The following is a 21,144-nucleotide window of genomic DNA, read 5'->3' as shown; positions in this document are numbered from 1 at the left end:
GTTGAAATCCTGATGGAGCAGTTGATGCAGGCCAGGACGACACTCATCCCAGCTTCCAGCAGAAATCCAAACTAGACCAGATGAGTTACAGTGCCTCCAAGGTGCCTCTTTCCCTCCATGGCCTGCCAGGGTGCCTGCTAGCTGCACACAAGATTTGGGGGGGTGGGGGGAATGTACACTGCTGCCCTTTGAGCGTGTCCTAATCATCTGTCAGCATCACTGTTAAAAAACCCTGCCTCCTTTCTAATGCAAATTCACCTGGTCCTCAGTTTTCCAGCTCTCTGCAATTGTCACATTTTTCTCAGCTAGTTTAGGCAGCCCTGTATCCTCTCCCCCCGAAGGCAATCCTCACCCGTAATGAAGTCCAGTCCCAATTTTAGCTTGTGTTTGTTAACCCTCTCCCTGCGATAATTACCTCCAGCTCTCAGATTATTTTGGTGACTCAACATCCCCAACTTCCCAGCATTGTTTCGCAGTGGCTGCTTCATTAACACCCTGTGTGGAAGCAACCTTACTTCTGCATCCCTCTCACACTGACTCAGCCCTCCATCTCCAAGACAAAACCAGTCCCCTCTGGCCCTGCTTTGGGGTGAGTTCATGGCCTGCTCTTTCTCCCCTGTGACCACTTTATCTTTTTGCATCCTCACTGCTCTCCCCATGACCAGATGGGACTGTTCTTTCTTTGAATGCCACTTGCTAGTAAACACTGGTCCCAAGGCAACCATTAATTTTTTGTCCAGCATCAAATGAATCCATAGCCACTATACTGAGGTCCTCAACCGAGTGATTGCACTTTCAGTACATGATATTGCATGCTTGTGAAATGACCAGCTGTGTTTTTAGAAAGACTAATGCTATTCTGCTATTACAGCGCAGGTTTCTCAGACTGAATTCTCTATTAACTGAAGTCTTTTCATTTCTGTATATCAAAGACCGGAGCTCTTCTCCACTTGCATTCAATGGCTCATAACGGATCCCCACCACTACTCACTCTTGGGTAACGTTAGCTCAAAGATGCAAAGGCATGAAAAACTCCCTGGCTCTGAGCTATCAATAAATCTTAAATGGAATGTCGGGGGTTTATTAATGTGTCCTCTGCTCCCTTTTGTCCCTTCCATCTTCCTCCACATATAACAGCCCATTACTGCACCACTCCACTCACCTGAATCCCTCATTTGTCACCCCAGACTCCCTGCAATACTATATAAACCACTGAAAAAACTCTGCTTCTCTGTCACATCGCTTCAATTTGCTCTTGTTACTCAGAATCTGGTTTTGTTTTGTATTTGCCTGCTTTACCCCTGCCCATTTCATTATCAGTTTGACACCTTTTTGCTTGCATTCTCTACACTTCAGCTAAAGAAAAAATCAAAAAAATTTCCCACCTGGGAGCTGTCGGCTTGCTTTGCTATCTGCCCATCTTTGTCTTCTTCCACAAAACCAAAACTTTCAGCTGCATATCGCAGAGGAGGCAGCTCACACCAGCATTTTTTGCTTGCTTTCTCAATCTTTCAGAATCATCTCCCAGCTGCTCCCCCTCCAAATTATTTCTTCTTCAGACTCATGGGTTCTCTGAAGTCTGCGCTGACCTGTGTAACTCCATGTGATCTTCCATCTGTTGTTGACTTCTATGTGTTTACTTATGAAGGGAAAACTGAAAATGTAACTTCAAGATCTGGCCAGTGTCACTGTCATTCCTCAAAATTAAATTCTGCCGTGGATTGAACTCTGATTTGATCTGCTCAAACCTGCTCTGGTTCAGCCCCAGGGATTCTGACTCAGGAATGACCCATTAAATGCTTTCTGTGCAGTGCTTCATCTCATGTGGGGCCACCTCAGCCTGTGGAGAACCAAGGATGTGAGCCGCAGACATGGATGAGGAATGGACCACACCGATGTGGTGGGCACAACCACCAGCAGTGAAGTTCTTTAGCTCAGAGGGGTCCCTGGAGTATCTGTTCTTTATTCCCTGCTCCACCATGGGGTACAGAGCAGTTCCCAGTATCGGCATCATGGTGGTTGCCCTTGCTAAGGACAGCCACAGTGGGAATAGCTCTCCAAAACAGACCATAACCCACTGGTTTGAGCTTGGACCAAGACATGTGAGCCTGTTTTATTGGGAGCCAGACCCCCTCCACATAACCAAGACTCTGCATCCAGAGGCAGACTGGACTGAAGGTGTGTCTGGATTTATATGTACATAATCCTCTCTCTGCTCCTGTCTCCATATAGGCATACAAGATTCCACCAGCTGAACCTCCGGATCAAGTATATTTATACATACATGTATATGTGCATGGCTGGTGAAGTGTACTGAATACAGTTTATTTCAGAAATAGCATCATTTTTCCTGGCGAAGGAGAACAGCTTCTCTTATTTTCTGTGCCACTTGCATTTTTGGGCTTAGTGAGGCAAAATGCCAAGGAGCGACAGCATGTTTACCTAAGAGCAGCTAAAAGAGCTGTGTAGCAATCAAGGTATTGAGTGGGTTGGGCTGAAAATAGATCAGCTTGGAAAGACTTTGATCAAAAATATTCAGCAGGGGACTGGATGGCCGTGAGCACTGGTAACAACTTCTTCAGGAATATATCCCCAATTTGCCAAAGCTAATTAGGTGCAATGCTTTTATGCAGTGTGGCCGTGGTCTGCCTTGCTGACTCACTGTGCCATAGTTATCCCCAGCTGTGGGGACTGCATTGTACTCTCCCATCCTTTGAGGTTTAACTTTCTAGGTCAACAGTGAGGTGCAAAGACACATGGAGGATCCCCCCTGCACAAACATCGAGCAAGGTGCACACTGCTGCCTGCAATTACTCCTGAACCTTATGGAGAAACAGGTTTCATTATAGGGACTGATTTTTTGGAGGGGAAAATCTCTTTTGAAAAGGTGTTTGTGGCCTCACTGGGACATCACTGAGCCCTTCACCTCAATCTTTCTGGGACAATTATTTTTGTTTAACCCTTTGAGGCTCTCCTAAGCTCCCACCAAAACAGGCTCCAACCCTTTGCACAGCTGATAAAGTTTTGCCTCCTCCTTTCTTGATGAGCAGACATGCTCTGCCCTCTGCCAAGCCTAACCTACCCTTGCGATTACCAAACTATTTGCCTGCAGTTTCACATATCTCACTTTATGCAATACCTTGTGCCAGCTCTCCTTTCTGGGCATGTCTACATAGCTATTTTGGCCCAGGATCTAGGTCTGGCATGTCTCTTGGCATCCTGACAGTCAGGACAGATTACAGAAGAAAGTGTTCGGGCACTTTCGGCAGCTTCAGGAAAGTTCTCACCCTGCGATAGGAGAACACAAACACAGCCCAGGCTTTGGCTTTGAAGGTGTGGGGATACGACAGGTCTAGTCACAAGCCCTGGGCTCAGGTCCAGACAAAATGAACAACATCATCGTGTCTCTGTAGCACTTTGTTTGGAAGTGTTTCCGGTCCTTAATTGCGTTATTTTGTAACAAATGGCTTAGGATATTGCACTATGAGGCTTTTATTTCTTTGCACTTCTCCAGCTGCAAACATCAGGGTGACCTGGTCGCTGTGTAGGGCTGGGAGAAAACTACCCACCAGACAGAGCGCTGTAAAACCAAGGGCTCTCTGCAGACTGCCAGCTGTGGAGCTTGTTACAGACTTTGGTACCTACCGTTATCACGAAAACCACAGTTACTTCAGGACTTTGCCTTTCCAGGGCTGCCAGACCCCTAGTTCTGTACACCATCAGTGGGAAGAAATAAAAGCACCACGTAAGGGTTGTTTGGCCAGACTTCTGCAGCTCCCCGCCAGCTGCAGGGCACGCAGGTCGCTGTTCTGGATGATACTGCAGGCCCGTCCCCCCAGCCCCGCTGATGTGTAAGTCTTTATCAGACTCCATAGGAAGTGGTTTGAATGTGGTCCAGGCAATTACCTGAGGCTTTCCAGCCTCCTACATCATATCTGGCACAGCCAAGCTGAGGGTGTCAGGGTTGCTGGCTCCAGGGTTCCTCCTCCATGTCATACAGCCCAGGTCTTCTAATGGCCAGGGTAGTTTTTAGTACTCTGTAAAAGGCTTAGAAACCAGATTACTATTTGATTACAATGATACTGGACATGCAATTTTCCTTGCAGATCTTGAAAATTGCCTTGGTGTCCACATCAGTCCTTTCCTCCATCAACTAACAGCACAAACCTCATTGATTCCCGTATGTACTGCTGCATGCCTATGGCTCTGAAAAACTCATGGAGAAAAAACCTCAATCATCACATTTGGGTTTAGAAAGAGGAAATCAGAGCGAAAATTTTAAAATGGCAGACATCTGTAGTGCCACTGTTTTCCTCCTGGGCTCGCGATGCTGTGCTGGTTTCCTGCCCTCTACTCAAGCTGAACAGATTTCCAAATGCACAAGTGGTACAAGAACCAGCAGCTTGCCAGCTGACTTCTCCTCATCAGAGAAACCTGTGGATGGCAACAAGTCCATGACATCTCCTAAGTGAGCCCAGAGGGGCTGAGTCCTCAGCCTTGGGAAGCAGCAGGCTGCAGTTTCATGGAAAACAAGATAGCAATGAAATGTGTGACCTTGCAGCATCAGTCTGAAGGCCCTTCCTGCCTGAAAATTCAGACTTTTCTGACTGTAGGCAAGGCTATGTTTTCTCCCTCACAACACTCAGTTAGAGGGGAACGCGAAAGGAAATTTCAAGCTTTGTAAGGAAACCAAGGATAGCTTTTAGCTTTTGCCTGAATATTTTAGATGCTGTCTTTTAGGATGCTCCCTGTACTGCTGAATCTTGGGCCAGGCACTGGGGTGTAAGAATTACGGGTTCAGGGGAGATGATTTTGGAAATGGAGGGTAGAAGGTCAGGAGGCACGGCATTAGTCCTGCATGAACTGGTTAGTTACTGTGGATCAGCTGATATCCTCAATTTGTTAAATCAGGTAATCTGACCTTAAATCTAAGCCCATAGACGCAACCACTGAAAGAGCACTTCCAGGAATAGGCTATTTACCCTGTAGCTGTGCACGGAGTTACAGTAAGATAATGACCCAGGGATGTGGTTTATTTCCCTCTGGTTGCTGTGCTTTTTGGGTGCTCAAATGAAGGCTTTTTCTTTTCTTTTCTTCTTTTCTTTTCTTTTCTTTTCTTTTCTTTTCTTTTCTTTTCTTTTCTTTTCTTTTCTTTTCTTTTCTTTTCTTCTTTTCTTTTCTTTTCTTTTCTTTTCTTTTCTTTTCTTTTCTTTTCTTTTCTTTTCTTTTTTTTCTTTTTTCTTTTCTTTCCTTTTCTTTCTTTTCTTTCCTTTTCTTTCCTTTTCTTTTCTTTTTTTATTTTTTTTTTTAATTCTAACATTAGCATTCCCCTACTTGGTGATGCCCAGGGTTTCAGCTTTAAAATGGAGAAAGCTATTGAAACTGGAAATACATTAGTGCTATCTCCACGGCCAACATCTCAGCCCTGCTCTGTTCATAGCACCCAACTTGTAGATTCTGTCTCTGCAGACAGGCTGCTGGCACTGACTGTTCATCATTATGGGCAAAAGCACCACCATACACAGCACATCAGCTATAAACGCACAGATACTGCTGCAGTACAGCTGGCTGGCTGTCAAGATGGTTTATTTCAGCATGCGATGAGGACCCTGTCCACTGCCAGGGGCACAGGCGCTTGATCCTGCTCACAGCCAAGTTCCCCAAAGATGCTCGGTGTCTGTTATTCCCAATGGTGTCATGCCACTGAAAATTCCAGGTGTCCAATAATCCCCGTATGAGCCAGCACAGATGTCAGCCATCCAGCCAGCTCCTTACTTGTTTGCATTCGATGTGCGTTTAGAAGCAGGCAAAAATAAAATGAGTGGATAACACTCTCCTGAAGACCACTTGTATTTCATATCACCTCAGCCTAGTGCCACATTGAAAACTTGCCTGGAAACCTGGGAAAATTATTTGCAGGGCTGCTGAAGCTCAAAGAATAGCTCCAGTCAAGGGCCCTTTATTCCTTGGCTTTTCCAGGCAAGGTTTATGTAGTTGACATAGGGATCATGTTATTTTTCAGGAAAGAGTTTCAGGGAAGAAAACTAGTAGATACTAAAAGCACTTCTGTGTCCTGTCAGTAGCACCAGGGTGGGACATCTGGGTCCCTATGCAAAAATACCAGGAGTCTGTTGCATTTTATCTGATTACAAGGACAGTCAGGAGCTGACTCCCTCAGCTCTCAGGAGCCTGCAGAAGTGGCCTGATGCTGAGGGGTGCTGCCATGGGCTGGCTGATGCTCCACCAGGTCACAGCTGCCGTCCCTGGATTAGCCTCCCTGGGCTCCCCTTACAGCCAGGTATGGCCCTTTTAGGGCACAGCTCATTTCACCCCAAAGGAATCATCCGGAATAGGTAAAAAAATTCTTACAAACCCATCTTGCAGGCTGCACTCTCCTCTGAGCACATTAAATCTCCGGTCTCATGTGAGACCCCCTGCCTTGGTCAGGGGCTGGAGGATGAAGATCGGAGGAGAGGAGCAAGACTGCTCGGCCACGCAGGAGGCATCGGAGGAGTCATCATGCCTTGGTGACCCTCCCCAAATTTTGCCCTTAGTAATGGAAAAAACCCTGGTGATGCTTTTCAGGACTACTAGTGAAATTATTGCTCCCCTTAATTCCAGCAGAGATGGAAGAGGGGACCTGTACAGCCCCTCAGTGCACTTACACATATGTTTAAGTGCAATACTTCCAGCTTTCTTGCATGTGGCCTTTTTAGTGGCCTCCGTGACAGGCATCTGGCTGCCCTCCAGGCTGCTACTCTTGAGTGTCTCCAGCTGATGTTGGGGGAAGGTGCCACAGCCCAGCTTTGCATCTCTCTTACATGGATCCAGAAGCCAGGATAGGAAGACCAATAAGAGTGCCTGGGACCTTCTCTGATCTCTGTTGTTCTTGTAGCTCAGCATCCCCCTCATTATGTCCCTGTTTCATTCCCAGCCCTCGTGCCAGGGAAAGCCTTCCTCATAGCTCCCATATGACCCATAGACTGGCCTTTCAGGTCCACAGCAGGAAGCAACGTCCACCATCTCCTCACCCAATTTATACCTCTCTAGGTAAATTAAAATAATGTCATTTATGCTTCATGTTGAGTTTTTAGCTGCCTCCACATTGCCCATGTTGGTGTAGAACCATGGAAAACTGGGAGTTTTCCATGGACTGCTACAGGTAAGATACCCCAAGTATTCATCAGCACCTTGGGAGGGTGCTGGCTTTTTAATATCCATCCCAGTAATCCCTGGCATATTTGGCAGGATATCAGGCAGATGTGGTCAGGCTATTTCTCTGTCTGGTTCATGTTCACCGCTTGTTCACCAGGTGATTGTTTGATGATACCTTTGCAGTCCTGGAGAGTTGAAGCCTACAAGGTTTGTGCAAACAGGCAGCCAGGTAGAGAGGGGAGGGAGAGAGAAAGGGAGATTTATTATTTTGGGGGCACAGGAACCTATCTAGGTGTTTAACTTGAATTCTTACATCTGGGGAAGACCAGGTCACTTAGGGATTACTTGTTGCTCTAAACACCAGCCATGTGGCTTCACAAGGAGCAAGGGGGTCTGTTACCTATCCCAGTATCTCCACTCACTGTATCATTTCAGGCTGGTTTGAACTGGGGATAAGACCTGGAGAAGAGCTTCTCTAGCTAAACCAAGTCCTCACCAGCATCCTCGTCCTGCATGGACAAGATGACCGAGACATCAGGAGCCACTGGCAGTGACTGGAAGTCTGATGACTCCAACTGCTGGAAAATATGTGTGTGTGCACGTGTAGGTGGTGGTGGGCTCACAAGCTGCTTCACAACCTGGCCCTGTCCCCAGCATATCAGGCTTCAAAGTTGTGCATTTTTTTTTCATGTAGAGCAGCTCATCTGTCCAGGCGAGAGCACGGTTAGATGTCAAGCCCTACTGCAGGTACCGAGGGGATGGGAAAGACCAGCCATGAACAAGCAGCAGGCGTTCAACCCAGACCATCTGCTGTTGGACTAATCTCTAACCTGTGGTCTCAGCTGGCCAAGGGAAACTTGTTAGGCTGAATTTACGTCTCTAGCTTCAGGTTACAGCCTGGCACATTAAAATAAACCAGCAGTGACTTTGGGTTAACTTAAAAAGCTGGACTGTAGATGAGAGATGGAGAAGAAATCATAGAAGGAGCTGTATACGATTACCAATGTGGGGAGAAGGAGACAACCCCATGCCAACAACAGCCTAAGCATGGCTAGGGCACCTCCCCGAGAAGAAGGAAAGGATGGAGTACCCCAAGGTGAAGCGGTGGCTGAAAAGAGGCTTGGACCCATGGAGAAAGGTGCACTTCTGCTCTGGGATCAAATGTTGTGTGCTCTGAAGAAGCAAATTTCAACCATTTCTTCTCTTATTACTATTGTTTCTTGTTACCATTGTTTGTCTTGTTTTCTCTTGCAAACCATCCTCTGCCAGAGAAGTGGTTATCCTGAAAACTTGGAAGCATTGTGGAGGAAGGAGGAGAATTAATACATTTTTTTTATTCCCTTTTTTTAGAATGTGAAATAATAATAATTAAAAAAAAACACTCAGATGTTTTCACCACTAGGGAAAAGTAAGGACAGAAACAGAGGAGAAACGTCTGGAGGCAAGAAAATCTTTCTCCTAGCTTTGTTTAATGCTGGAGCAGGAATAGATGGATGAAAAACATTAATAAGAAAAAGGTTGAGAGGTGGACTTGGAAGCTGACTTACTGCTTATCTGATTCCTCCGCAAACCATGCTGGCAGTCTCGCAGGATGGTTTCAGGTGGCGTCTGACCGAGTCTCCCAACCCATCTGCATGTGGGTTTTGGGTGTGTTTAAGCTAAGCTGAACCTGCTGGCCATTTAAAGTTTGCTTTTACATACACTGAGAAGAACTGGGCTGGTTGGGCTGACCGTTACAAAGCCTCTTTCTAGGAAAGAGGCTTTGCACAACAGAAGGGAAAATAGGTCGCTGTCAAGGTTTAGGGCATTTGCGAAAGAAAGTAAACAAGTGGTGCTGCCTGGCTGGGTGAGATGGGAGGTCAGCGCCATGCTGAGCTGGATCTGCCCCCTGCTCAAAACAAGGCTGTACTTACAGGAAGGTTTGGCTGGGAGGAAAGTCAGCTCCATGTTTATGGCAGCAGGACTCAGATCACTACCCTGCCCTGATTCTCCATGTGATCCCATCCCTGGCAAACCATTTAATCCCATTGCCCTGTCTGGGTACAGGGAGGAATCACCGCCCCGTGACGCCCAGGGCTTTGGGTGCCAAGCTCAGTGGGTAGCAGCTTGCACCTGGGCATGATATACCCAGAGCAAATGCGGCCACTGGCACTGCTGTGGAGCTGCTGGTAAGAGTGGGAGGCTAATGGGGATGGAAGGTTGGTACTGGAGCAGTTGCACCAGCCACAGCCATGGCAGACTCAGAGCAAAGCCTGTCCCACAGAGACTCAGATGCAGAAAGAAACAAAAACAGGGCAAAAAATAACAACCACCGATCAACTGCACAAGCAAAGTCCTTAAAAACGCCCTCAGGCATTCGCCCAGCAAAATCCCAGGGGAGCTCAGCTGCCTCCCTGGATGATACCGAACCACAGCAAGTTACCTTCCCACCGCCCTCTTCCCTGGGGTGTGGGGCTGGGGGAGGCTGGGGCGCACAGCGAGCATCATCTGCTGAGAGAGGCAACGGGCGGCTCTGTACTCGCAGCAAGGGCTGTGGTTTTGCCCTCCCTGGGAGGGGACAGGCTGTGCTGGAGCAGGGCTGTGGCACCCGGGGGGCTGCGCAGGGGCTCTGCAGCACATCTGCCAGCCGCCTGGCCCCCGCCGCCAGCCCCCGAGTACATCTTGTTTGTGTTTTTCTGCGGAGCACACTCCCAGCGGGTTATGTCAGAGGTGAGGAATGCAGGGCCACCCTGTGTCATGAGATCAGACTTACATTTTTAGGCTGAACGCTTACCGTATTTGCTGGGAAGCAGCATGCAGGCGGCACGCGGGGCCCTGGAGGGGTGGGAGATACCCCTTCGCCTCCATCCCTCTTTTCCAGCCCTTGCTCCAGCAGAGCCGGGTGGAGCGGATGGGGCCCGTCTGCTGGAACAAGCTCTCCCTCTGTTCCTCGCAAGGAGTAAGAAAGGAAATGCAGTGAATTAACGCGAATGAAAAGGCAGCAGTGAAAGGCGGCTGGGCGCCGTGCCAAGCACTCGGAAAACGCTGGCGGAGAGAGGTGGTGGTGAGCTGCTCTCTGCCGCCGCTGAAGGCATCGACACCCTGGATTGCCCCACGGGAGAAACTCATCTGAGCACCCGTACCCACAAAATGTCACTGTCCCAGGGGCTGGAAGCGTGAGGAGAGGCACGAGCCCATCCAGGGCCATCAGGGAGGCTGGGAAAGCTGGGCTAGGGGCTCTTGACATGGAAGATTTGCAGGGTCTGACCCAAAACACTTCTTGGATCAGTGACTTCCCCCCAGTTTTGTTGCTGGGAGCCAACCCCTATGTCCAACCTTTCCAAAATTCCTTGACTGCTTTGCAGGAGGCCTTCTGCTTGAGGGAAGCTGGTGCAAAAGAACTCTCCTGATGTCTTGCAGGGCTGCTGCAGTGCTTGCTCCCTGGTTTTCCCACTTAAGACTCCTTTGCAGCTCTGCTTCCCACCTAGGGCAGAAAAAGGGGAGCCGCTTTGATCCTGGTGCCATGGCACAGAAAACCCACCGAGGCAGTGTCAGATCCTGGCGCAGGGAAAGGCTCTGCTCTGGCATGGATTTTGTTTTCCTTTTTTCTTTCTTTCTTTTTTTTTTTTTTTTTTTCTTTCTTTTCCTGTACTCGTTGCAGTAGTAGGTATCCTGAGCTCGAAAAGCCAAAAAGCAAAGAGAAACACTTCTGCAGACCGTGTCCAAACTGAACGCCACTGTTTGTCATTTTGGGGTGGGTTTTTTTTTTGTTCTGTTTGGCCTTATGGAGGGTTTTGACATGGTGGTGTTTTGTTCTGTCAGAAGGAAAACAAACCCTGAAATACCAAATTCTTTCACACAATGGACTTTCCTTTCTCTAAACATCCCTGTGAGATGGGCCTCTTGCAGCTCTCTCCTCTTCCCAGAACATGAGAACAAATACTAGGAAATCTGGAGAGATGAACTGCATGGAGCTGGCTGCAGCAGAGGAGCGCGCACCAGCCCCACGCTACTCAGCATCTCCGCTGCCAGCTAGTCCTCACCTGGAGGGGACTGGTGAGCCTCCAGCAGGTGTTGGTGATCCCTGTGCTTCTGGTAGGCTTCTGCTGTGCACTGCAGACTTCTTTTTGTGTCCCTCTGAGGCATGACAGGGGACAATTTCAGATTCTCATCTCTTATCCTCCATCACGTACTACCCCTGTTTGTCATGTCACCTCCATGTGCAGTTCCAGACTTCACCGGTCACTTTGCCATAGTCCCAAAAGCCTCTTTGGGAAATTTCCGCTTTTGTGGCAAATTCTGGTTTTGGGGTCCTCTCTAGGCTTGTGGTCCTACAGAGGCATCAGAGAGTGTCCTGTGGAGGTGAGAGACATGACCAGCAGGGACAGGAGGACAGAGCAGCAGCTCTGGGGGGACCTTCAGACCCAGCACCCTGCCCTGGCCAAGAGGGTGGAGGTCCCACAAAATGTGAAGGTGATGTGTTGAAAGGAAGGGGCTGGTTGCTTCCTCGTAATAATGAGGAGGGAAATGCTATTGCATGGATTCCTTGGGAAAATAAGGCTTGTTTCATGGTTTGGGATGGTATCTTCTCTTTCTCCCTGCTCTCTTTGTCTGCCTTCCCCTTAATAAAGTTGTGCTTTGATTAAGTTTTCTATCACTGGGGGGTTTCTATCACCCAGTTTGAGACTGGGTTTCATCTTCCCTGGACTTGGAAGAGAAGGAAAAGAGGGCTTGAGGCAGCATTTAGCAACAGCCCTGGACACTGAACCAGGACCAGACATGACCTGGAGAAGGGGTTGCAGTTCCATCTTGCCTGATCCAGAAGACTTCTGCACTATGAATGACACGAAGAAAGGATCTTGGCTTTCATTAGTATCTTTCAGGTGTTTGGCATGCTTGATGGAACAGAAATCACCATTAGCGATGATTATAAATATGTAGGCTTGATGTAAGTTCGGTTCAACTGCAGTGAACTCATTCGCTTTTGTTACGCTCCTTCAATTTGGAGGAAATACACTGACACTGCTTAGCAACCTTTAATCATTTTGACAGAGAACAAAACTCTGGGAAGGCGGGTTTGTATCTGTTACCCTGCCCCAAATGGTTACTTGATCTCCCACGTAATAAGTTATCTGGCCTTGCCATTTGCTTCTAATCAGCATTATTTTCCGAATTGCAATTGAGCGTCCTGAAATCACAGAATCATAGAGTATCTCAAGTTGGAAGGGACACATAAGGGTCACTGAGTTCAACTCCCTGCTCCTCACAGGACTACTGTAAATGCATATTGCTTGACTTTAACGCGGTGATATCCCTCGTTCTGCAGTGTGGCCGTGCACCATGCTCTCTCGGGCAGATCCATGAATATCAGGCAGTAATATTTCCATCTGACCCAGGCAGGCAGTTGCTGGTTTGACTCGGCACTGCTCAGCAGTGGGATGTGCTGTCCCTGCCAAAGCAGATACTGTAGGTTCTTTATTTCCTAATTGTCACTTTTTCTATGACTGCTTCAAACAGAAACAAGGAGCACGGAAAGAACAGTGGTTCCCCTGTCAGGGATGGCACGGAAAAGGCAGAAAAAAAGACTAAAGGAAGAATGTGGTGAAAGGCACCACCATATCCAGGGGCCTGACTCTGATCTCACTTGGAGCAGTGTAAACAAGCAAGTTACAAAACCTAGGAGGTCTGACTCTGGTGCTGGCACCAGAAGGACGAGGAAAACATATTTTAGAACAATTATGCAGTAGAATATACATGATATTCTCAAAGACATCTTCATCAAACAGTGCAGTGGTTTGAGTTTTAGGGCCCGATCTAAACACTAGGGCCACAAGAAATGGATCTTTAACCCAGTATAAAGCGACTCTGTTTTACGGTTTCTAAAAATTTTGTATTGTTTGAAAGATTTTCTGCCATAAGATCTCCCTGCTGGGACACCCTGCAGATAGCCCAGACTCATCTCCCCCAAGCCCTCCACCTATCTTTCTGCTCTCTGTACTCCAAATCTCTGGATGACTCCGTCATTCTTTGCAAACTGCCTTGGCTTTGCCCTTTTCTGCTGGATACTCACCCAACCTTTCCTGAGCTACTGCCATATTTCCCCCATTTTTTGTAACCACCAGCCACGGTAAAGCTCTCTGCTCGTGTTCAGGATGGGACTGCCCTTGCCTGTAATCCTTCCTATGCAACTCACTGGAAGAACACCCCACACACACTTGGACTCTTGAGCAAGTCAACTCACCCACACAAAGAAAAATGAGGCAGAGCTGGTAAGTCTGAGTGAGGTACAGGCCAGCCCCTGTGGAGCAATAGGACAGGATGTGCTGGGAGATCCTGTTCCTTGGTGTTCTCCAGGTTCCCATTAGGAGACAGGCAGAGCTACCTGGCTTGTGTGGATTCAGCTAGATGTCCCTCCTGGCCACCTCTCCACTGGTCACTGGTAGAGGCTAGGAACATGGGGCTGCTGCTCCACCTCTACCCATGTCCTCCAGGGTAGACCTAGAGGCTTGGAGAAGCAACGTCATGGTTGATCTCTCTGAAGGCCAAGGACACTGGGAGTGCTGGCACCAGTTGGGTGCCCTGTCCTGCCACAGAGAGGTCTCTTGAGCACTGTCTTAAGCTAGGTATGTTTCTCCAGAGTATGGCCAGGAATTCCCTGGAACAGCGCTTTATTCAGGGGCATCATGTATCCCACAGTTCCATGAGCAAGTAGATTGTCACGCCTCATGATTTATCCTTCCTGGTTCCCATGGAGCAGTGAGAGCCACAGAAGCCCTTAGTGGTTTTGGTTCTCCTTGGCTATGGCTCATTCCTCCAGTCCTTCTTGCTCCTACATCCTGCAGGGCAAAACAGAAAAGATCCCACTACAGGAGCAACTCAAATGGGCCATCTCCCTTTACGCTAACCAAGCGCATACTCCATGGCTGTCCTGCAGCTACCCGAGGGAATGAGAAGATGTCTGGGAGATGCTCAGGGGTGCTACTGTACCGCTGCACAAGCTACTTCAGAAAAGGGTATAGAAAGGATTTCAGGCAGCAACAGCATGGTGATTTAATCCACTTCAGCAGGCTCTTTGCCAGGCATATCCTGTCCAGCTTGTGTTGAACTGACTGGCAACAAGGCGAGCCAGTGGCAACCCACTCCAAACGACCAAAATTCGCCTCGTTTCAGTGCTCAGTAGCTGATTCATGTTTTGCTTTTCTGTCCCACCCAGTCCAGAGTGAGTTCAGCATGTCTCCCCAGGCTTCACTTTACTGCTTTCAACGCCCTCCCTCCTCCAGAGATCTTCCCACATTCGTGGCCCAACCCTCTGCCACCAGTCCTCTCAATTCTCCTGGACTGGACACCATGCAAGGCAGGAGCCAGCAGCTTGCTGGCTTTGATTCATCATCATCTAGGAAAAATGCTGGCTGATCCTGCCGGCTATGCTTCCTCTTGCACCATCTGCCATTCATGATAGCCAGCCCCAGCACAAAGACGCGGTGTTTATCTCCACCACGCTGCCTCATGGGGAAAGGTCACTTCTGGGGTCACTGTTCCCATATGGCACTGCTGAAGATGGCATCTGGGAAGTGGAGCTGTGGAAACGGCGCTGTGCCATGCCCTGGCAATGCAATGGCATCCTGTCTCGTTGCTTTTTCTGTGGTAGGTAGGTTTTTGCTAAGGTAGTGACTCAGGAACATCAGCCTATATGCAAAGCTATGCCCTCCACAAACCTCTCCAGCATATCCTGGTGTGCCAGGGAACGTGGCCCTGCTGGCTGCCATGGCTGATGGAAGGGACAGGCTGCCGGTGGCCAGGAACACTGCAGGACATGCTCTGAATTTGGCAGAAAAAGCATGGCCATGGGATCACGGGAACAGATCTATATCCCACCAGCTCTGTACCACCAGGTAATGCTCCAGTTTGGTCTCAGTGATTTACCTCTCTATGGTGGGAGCTAAGAATCAAAACTGGAGGGTTTCCCATGGGGCTCAGACTCCTGAATGATGCAAGCATATATGGCCCCTTTCCTTAAATAACTCCCGAGTGGAGCCAAATGGGTTTTCTCTCCAACAGATGGGCTGCTGACAGGTGCTGTTGGAGGCTGAGAGATGGAAAATCAAAGAAAATGCCCTGACATGGTCTGTCACTAGCTTGAAGAGAAAAAAACAGGTGAGATCCAGTTTCCTTATTCTGCCACAATATTCAGATGCTCTAGCAGTGCAATAACACAGACATTTATTAATTTTCCCTCTCTGTTCTGGTGGGTCAGGAAAGTATTGTTACCTTGTCTTAAAGGCAGGAGAGTGGAACATGTCTTAAAGATGGGAGAATGGGATATATCCTTTGGGACAACAAGGATCTGCTTACATAGCACAGGTCCCAGAAGAAGCAGGGTTGTGTCAGAATGGCATTCTGTAAAATAACAGAAAACAAAAGCTTTTCTTTCTGCCTAAATCAATAATTTCTGTGTTTCCTCTGTGGTTCACTTTTAAGGGCTTGCTGAATTCATGGAGGATGTGGTCACACTCGTTGGAAACTGCAGATGCTACAATATATGAACACAAATCTGCATTAAACTCACATTTTTGATGAGTTAAATCTCATGTGCTTTCACTCTTCTTGCAGGGTGATGGCAGGCTGGAATAGTTTTCATGCCCCTTGGAGAGCATTTGCTCAATACCTCTGATATCTCCTCCTTGATTTCTTTGACAGGATCCAGTCTTTTGTTATTTACTGATGTCACTGTAGCCTAGGAGAGAAATCAACAGTCGTGAATTATGGGCTGTGCTGGTAGGACATTTCACTCTGATTTTAGTGTGAACAAATTCCAGATAATTAAAGATGAGTTCAAGCTACAACATTTCACTTCTGGCTTCTGAATTGCCCTAAGTGCTGAGGAGTGTCTGGGTTGAGTACTTTCATGTGGGTTGTTGGGAAGGTGAGATCCTTCAGCAAACATGGATCTGCACATAGGTCTCAGTTCTGAAGAAGCCTAGTAGTATAGCAATGCTGCTGTATCTCCACTCGGGAAACTTTCAGCAGACTTTGAAAAGAAGTGTCTCAGAATGACTAGGCTGAAGCCATCACATGTTGTGTGGCCATTCTTCACCTTTAGGCATGGCATTCTCCAGCTGGTCCTTCACCTGCAGGTCATTTCCATCCTGCCTACCGCCTTCTGCTGCCAAGCACCTGAGGGATAAGGAAAGCAGCATCCTGGCCTGTGGGTATGTGTTTCTGAGATGGGAGAGGCATGAGGGCACTGACTGCCAGGACATAACATCTACCATCTCTGCAGAGCATCCTCATTTTGTGTGTAGAAAAGCAACTCGGAACACTAACTTCATAAAAACAAAAAGGGGTGGGAAGAAAGAGGCTAGAGTCTTGCTTTCTCCTTGAACAACAAAACTCTTTGACTCCAAGCAAAAGCAAACTGAAGTCACTGCATTTTGAAGTCCCTTTGGAAGAAGATGTGCAGTGTTGTGGTACAACAGCGAGGGGAGGGTGTCCCCAAGCACACAGCCACCCTAGGGCACAATTCGAGGAGTAACTCAGACTTTTCCATTTGAATGCTCCATTTGTTATAAATAACCATAATTTTTAATCATAACTTACTACCCGCTGGAAGCCCCGCAGTAATGCCATTGTCATCTGTAAGCACTGGAGCCTGGGGAGAGAAAAGCGTAGGATGTGTTTAGTTATTTGATGGGCTCTTTCATGAGGGCTGTGTTCAGATCTACCCATGTGCACAAAGCAGTGCAATTTGGAAAGTCTGGGCAGTCTTTGGCAAGGTCCTTTTCATACACTCCAACTACATCACCACACATTGCTCCTTAACATAGTAGTCAAGACATATGTGAATGCACTCTTGCCTACCCTTGAAGTTTATAGGTCTTGCTGTTGGTTAAAAATCTGAGAGAATTTGGCCAATATGTGGACATTGTGTCTGGAGGATGCCTCAGCTTGAGTTTTGGAGCTTTAGCTTAAGATTTTTAACTCCTTGACATCGCAGGGGCAAACACTTGCTTTGCGGTCTGATGAACCCCACAGTTTCCAGCCAAGCATTTGACCTAGAGAGTCAAGCCCATTCCTGTGTACCTCACAAGGTAAAATCATCAACAACAACAAAAAGCACTGGAAACACAGCCTGATTCAATTGCCCTGTAAAATGCCACAATGGCACAATCAGATATGGAGCAGTCTTTTTACCACTTGGAAGGAACAGAGGCATGGACCTTCTTTGGATGTGAAACTAAAACACTGCTTATTTCTGGCAGAATCTAAAGAGCTTATCTTCACATTCAGGGGTTCCATGCTACCCTGTGAGGAGCTTCTCTGTTAGATCAGGCTGGGTCCATTTAGGGAGCAATGGGTTTGCATCATCCCAGGAGTGTGCCTGTAAGGAGCAAGACAGTTAAGGTGGGTGCTCATCCCAGCTATTGTCAAGAAATTGATTTTTAGTTGACAAGATGAGGGGCTTTCTTTGTGATGGGTGAGGAAAAGAAGTCACCAAGAAGCTAAAAACAGAGAAGGATCAAAATGAGTATTTAAGAAAAAAAAAAAAAAAATAGAAGCATCTGGCAATATATTTTCTCTTTATATCCTTCTATGGTGTAATGGTCATTCACCACTCGAATTGTGCTGGTGGTTGTGGCTCCTCTCAGGGCGTACACATGAAGCAGTGCTGTATTGCACATGTGATGGCCTGATGAAGAACTCAGTCCCTGGGGAAGTGTCTGGTGACTGGTGGCTTTAATGAGTCCTATAGGAAAGCCACTTGTGGTGGAGAGAAGCACTTTGGATCCCAGCTGGTTCATGTTTTACATATAAAAAATCAAATTATCATTTAGCATGCAATCAGCAGATGGAGTAAGGGTTTTTCAAACCGGAACCATAACGGGTTGTGTCAGTTACTGATCTTTAGCTCTCTTGGTCAGAGGTCCCCTGTGACTCTCCTATACTGCTCTGACACCATATGGCCTGGAAATCCCTGTGGACTTGAAATCCCCCCAGCTCCAGGCCCATGTATGGGGTGAAGGCACTGATTGCCTGTCCCACCAGAGACTGGCTGAAAAATATTGATTTCCTTTAAGAGCTCAGGAGAGGAGGCTGATTCACAGATGCTGTTGTCTCTCTGTTCACAGAACAGTGGGAGCGAGGACAAGCTTTCCATGTAGGCATCAGCCCCAGGTGGGCTGAGCTCTGGATCCGACATCGCACCACCCATGCGTTTACTGTGGGTTTGTCTCTCCTTGGAGGCAAAGGGAATACAAAGACAACCCCTCTGCCATGCCACGGTGAAGGTTCCAGCCACAGGACAAGAACACTGAAATAATTATCTGTAACATGCAAAATCTTGGTCTTCTACACCAAACCACAATGCAGACCCCTGTGTCCTATGTCAGCCACCATGGAGCCAGCTAAAATTAAATAAGCTGCTGTCTCCACCGAGCTGAGCCATATTCATCCTGGCAGCCCCAAGGTGCCATTTCTTGCTGCTCCTTCTACAAAATGCCACATCCTCTCCAGGGGATGTTTTCAAGTCAAGGTGCCCTTTCAGACCTGAGCTTCAAGGGTAGGAACAAGCCACCTGGGATCAGAGGCAGAAGAGAAAATGACTGAGGCATGAGGTGTTCAACCTGGCGACAGTAATAACTGGCTCAGATTTGTTCGGCTCATGTATACGCACAGGTGCTGTCAGAAGCGGGATATAGGGGCATCACCAGCTCTGAGGTGTCACTGCTTTCTGAGTGCTACACACAGGTGCAGTTACTGCCTTGCTGAGGGAGGGTATCAATCTTTCCCATGTGATTGCCTTGAGTGCTGGAGCAGCAAACCCCTTGTTCTGCAGCCCCCTCCACTGAAATCAGCAGCACCCAGGGGTAAGTCCAAAGAAATGGCTCCTTGGAGGACAACCCACATGCACCTAATTGAGGGGCAGAGAGTTCTCTCCATGAGTGTCACAGCTACTTTGCAATTTGGGGAGAGGTCAAAAGGCCCTCCATGGCACACACCTGAAGGGGCACTTCGTCTTCTCTGCCTGAAGGAATTTGTCCTAACTAAAGCGTTTCACTTGATGATCCTTATGGGTCCTTTCCAATTTGAGATATTCTATGATTAAGGAGAAGTCAAAACTGAATCACTGCGAAGTGCCAGAGACAAAAGTCATTAATACTGGAATGCAAGTTTTAAATAATTTTTAATATGCTCTGTAAAGCATCTATAAAAGGCCCTTAATCAATATGCATTTCAATTCCTTGCATTAGGGTTTGCAGAATTTAAATTCACAACCGTGGAAGGGTCGGGAAACCAACCTGAATTTCTATCAAGAGGTCTTGCACAGCCAAACCTGGGAGACAGGCTGGATCCAAGTCATCAGGTGGGTATCACCAAATGGATCAGACCTTTTAGGTGGCCTGTGCCACAATTAACTGGTGGTCCCAGTCCCCGGAGAATGGGTGTTGGGGCACATCATTGACATGGGGGCAAGTTTTGGAGTCCCTGTTGGTGGCAGCAACCAAGATTTTTGCTTGGCCATCTCTACCAGTACCAAATATTCACAGGCATTCTTGGCAATTTAAGCATTAACTGACCATCCCCTGGTGTGAAGAGCGGAGGGGATAAGGATGGACTGAGCTGTAGACGTTAGCTACATGCAAACAGCCATGGGATAAATCTGTCCCCAGGCCCTCTTTTCATCTCTGGGCATAAAGTTAGCTGCAACAACCATCTCTGCCCCTTTTAGTGCATCCCTCCACCTACGAACCAAAGTGTGATGCTGCTGCTCTGCGCCTGGACCCCAGGGTGCTGGCTGCAGGGAAGGATGATGCTCTGGGGGTGCATCTCCAGCGTTGGGGCTGCAGGTGCTCATGCTTGGGGACCCCAGATCTTCGTGTGCAGCATTCACATGCCCTCATGGCATACACCATAGATTCGATAACTCTCTCCCTGCATCAGTATGGGGCTAGTTTTGTGGCCAGTGCACAGCAAAGCAAGCTGGTGCTCCTGTCTCCTGCTGCCGGCAGCAAGAGGAGGAGAGCCATCACCCCACAGCAGGAGCACGGAGAGGCACGAGCTTTCCCAAGGCAAGGTGGGACAAGGGGACCTGTCCGAGAAGACACTTGTAGGAGTGTGCAGGGGGCTAGGTGGTTTGAAGTGAAGCCTGTGCTTAAGCATGTGGCTGGACCAGGGCCAGAGGTACAGTAAAGAAATTTCCAGCAAGGAGAAACCTCTAGGAAGAACCAAACCCTAGAGGAAGTTCAGGGTGAGGTTTGTGCTTCCTATTTCAGTCTAAAAAAAGCTCTGTCCCAGGAGGGGGTGAGTTTCAGTAACATCCAGTGTATCTGCCCCCCCCCCCCCCCCCCCCCCCCAGTCAGTCCAGTTCTTTGTATCCAGGATAGGGGTGATGAAGGTAAAGCACATGGAAGCTCCACAACGCAGATGCACCCCCAGAGCATCCTTCCCTGCAGCCAGCACCCTGGGGTCCAGGCGCAGAGCAGCAGCATCACACTTTAGTTCGTAGGTGGAGGGATGCACTAAAAGGGGCAGAGATGGTTGTTGCAGCTAACTTTATGCCCAGAGATGAAAAGAGGGCCTGGGGACAGATTTATCCCATGGCTGTTTGCATGCTCTGTGCCATGGGTTTGCATGCGGCCAGCTATTTCTCTCCCTAGACAGCCCCCAAACACAGCTCGGGGGTAACCAGAAGCTGGGGGCTGCTACCCTAGAAGCAGGCTGGATGCAGCCACCCCGTTTTAAAGGCTAAAAACCCACAGCCCTATAGAGGAAAGCCAGGTCAAGTCATTTACATGCCTGCCTTAGGCCCTGCTTAGTTTACTGCCAGCCGAAAAATCCCCGGGTGCTGGGAAATCATCTTGAACCGCGTATGCACATCGCTGCGGCTCAGCTTGTGTTGGGAGGGATGCATCCGTCTGATTTTGCTAACTGGATGTTTGAAATGAGCTGGGGAAAAGCAGGCGGCCTTTTGGAGAGGGGAAGAAAGAAAGGAAAAAAACCCAAAAAACAGAA

General features: G+C 48.2%; 1 long non-coding RNA gene across 1 annotated transcript in view; it reads right to left on the bottom strand.

Annotated features, from left to right (window-relative positions):
• The window catches only part of LOC308062075, a 37,687-nt gene extending 17,926 nt beyond the window's left edge, over positions 1-19,761 (bottom strand). The window contains exon 1 of the long non-coding RNA XR_013927461.1: positions 1,386-19,761. This is a non-coding gene — a long non-coding RNA (uncharacterized lncRNA). The remainder of the gene's footprint in view (positions 1-1,385) is intronic.
• Between the last annotated feature and the right edge of the window lie 1,383 nt (positions 19,762-21,144).

This window comes from Falco punctatus (genome assembly GCF_963210335.1).
Source record: "Falco punctatus genome assembly, chromosome: 4".
Taxonomy (NCBI): Eukaryota; Metazoa; Chordata; class Aves; order Falconiformes; family Falconidae; genus Falco; species Falco punctatus.
Note: the sequence above shows the minus strand (reverse complement) of the source record. Positions and strands in the feature narration are given on the sequence as shown.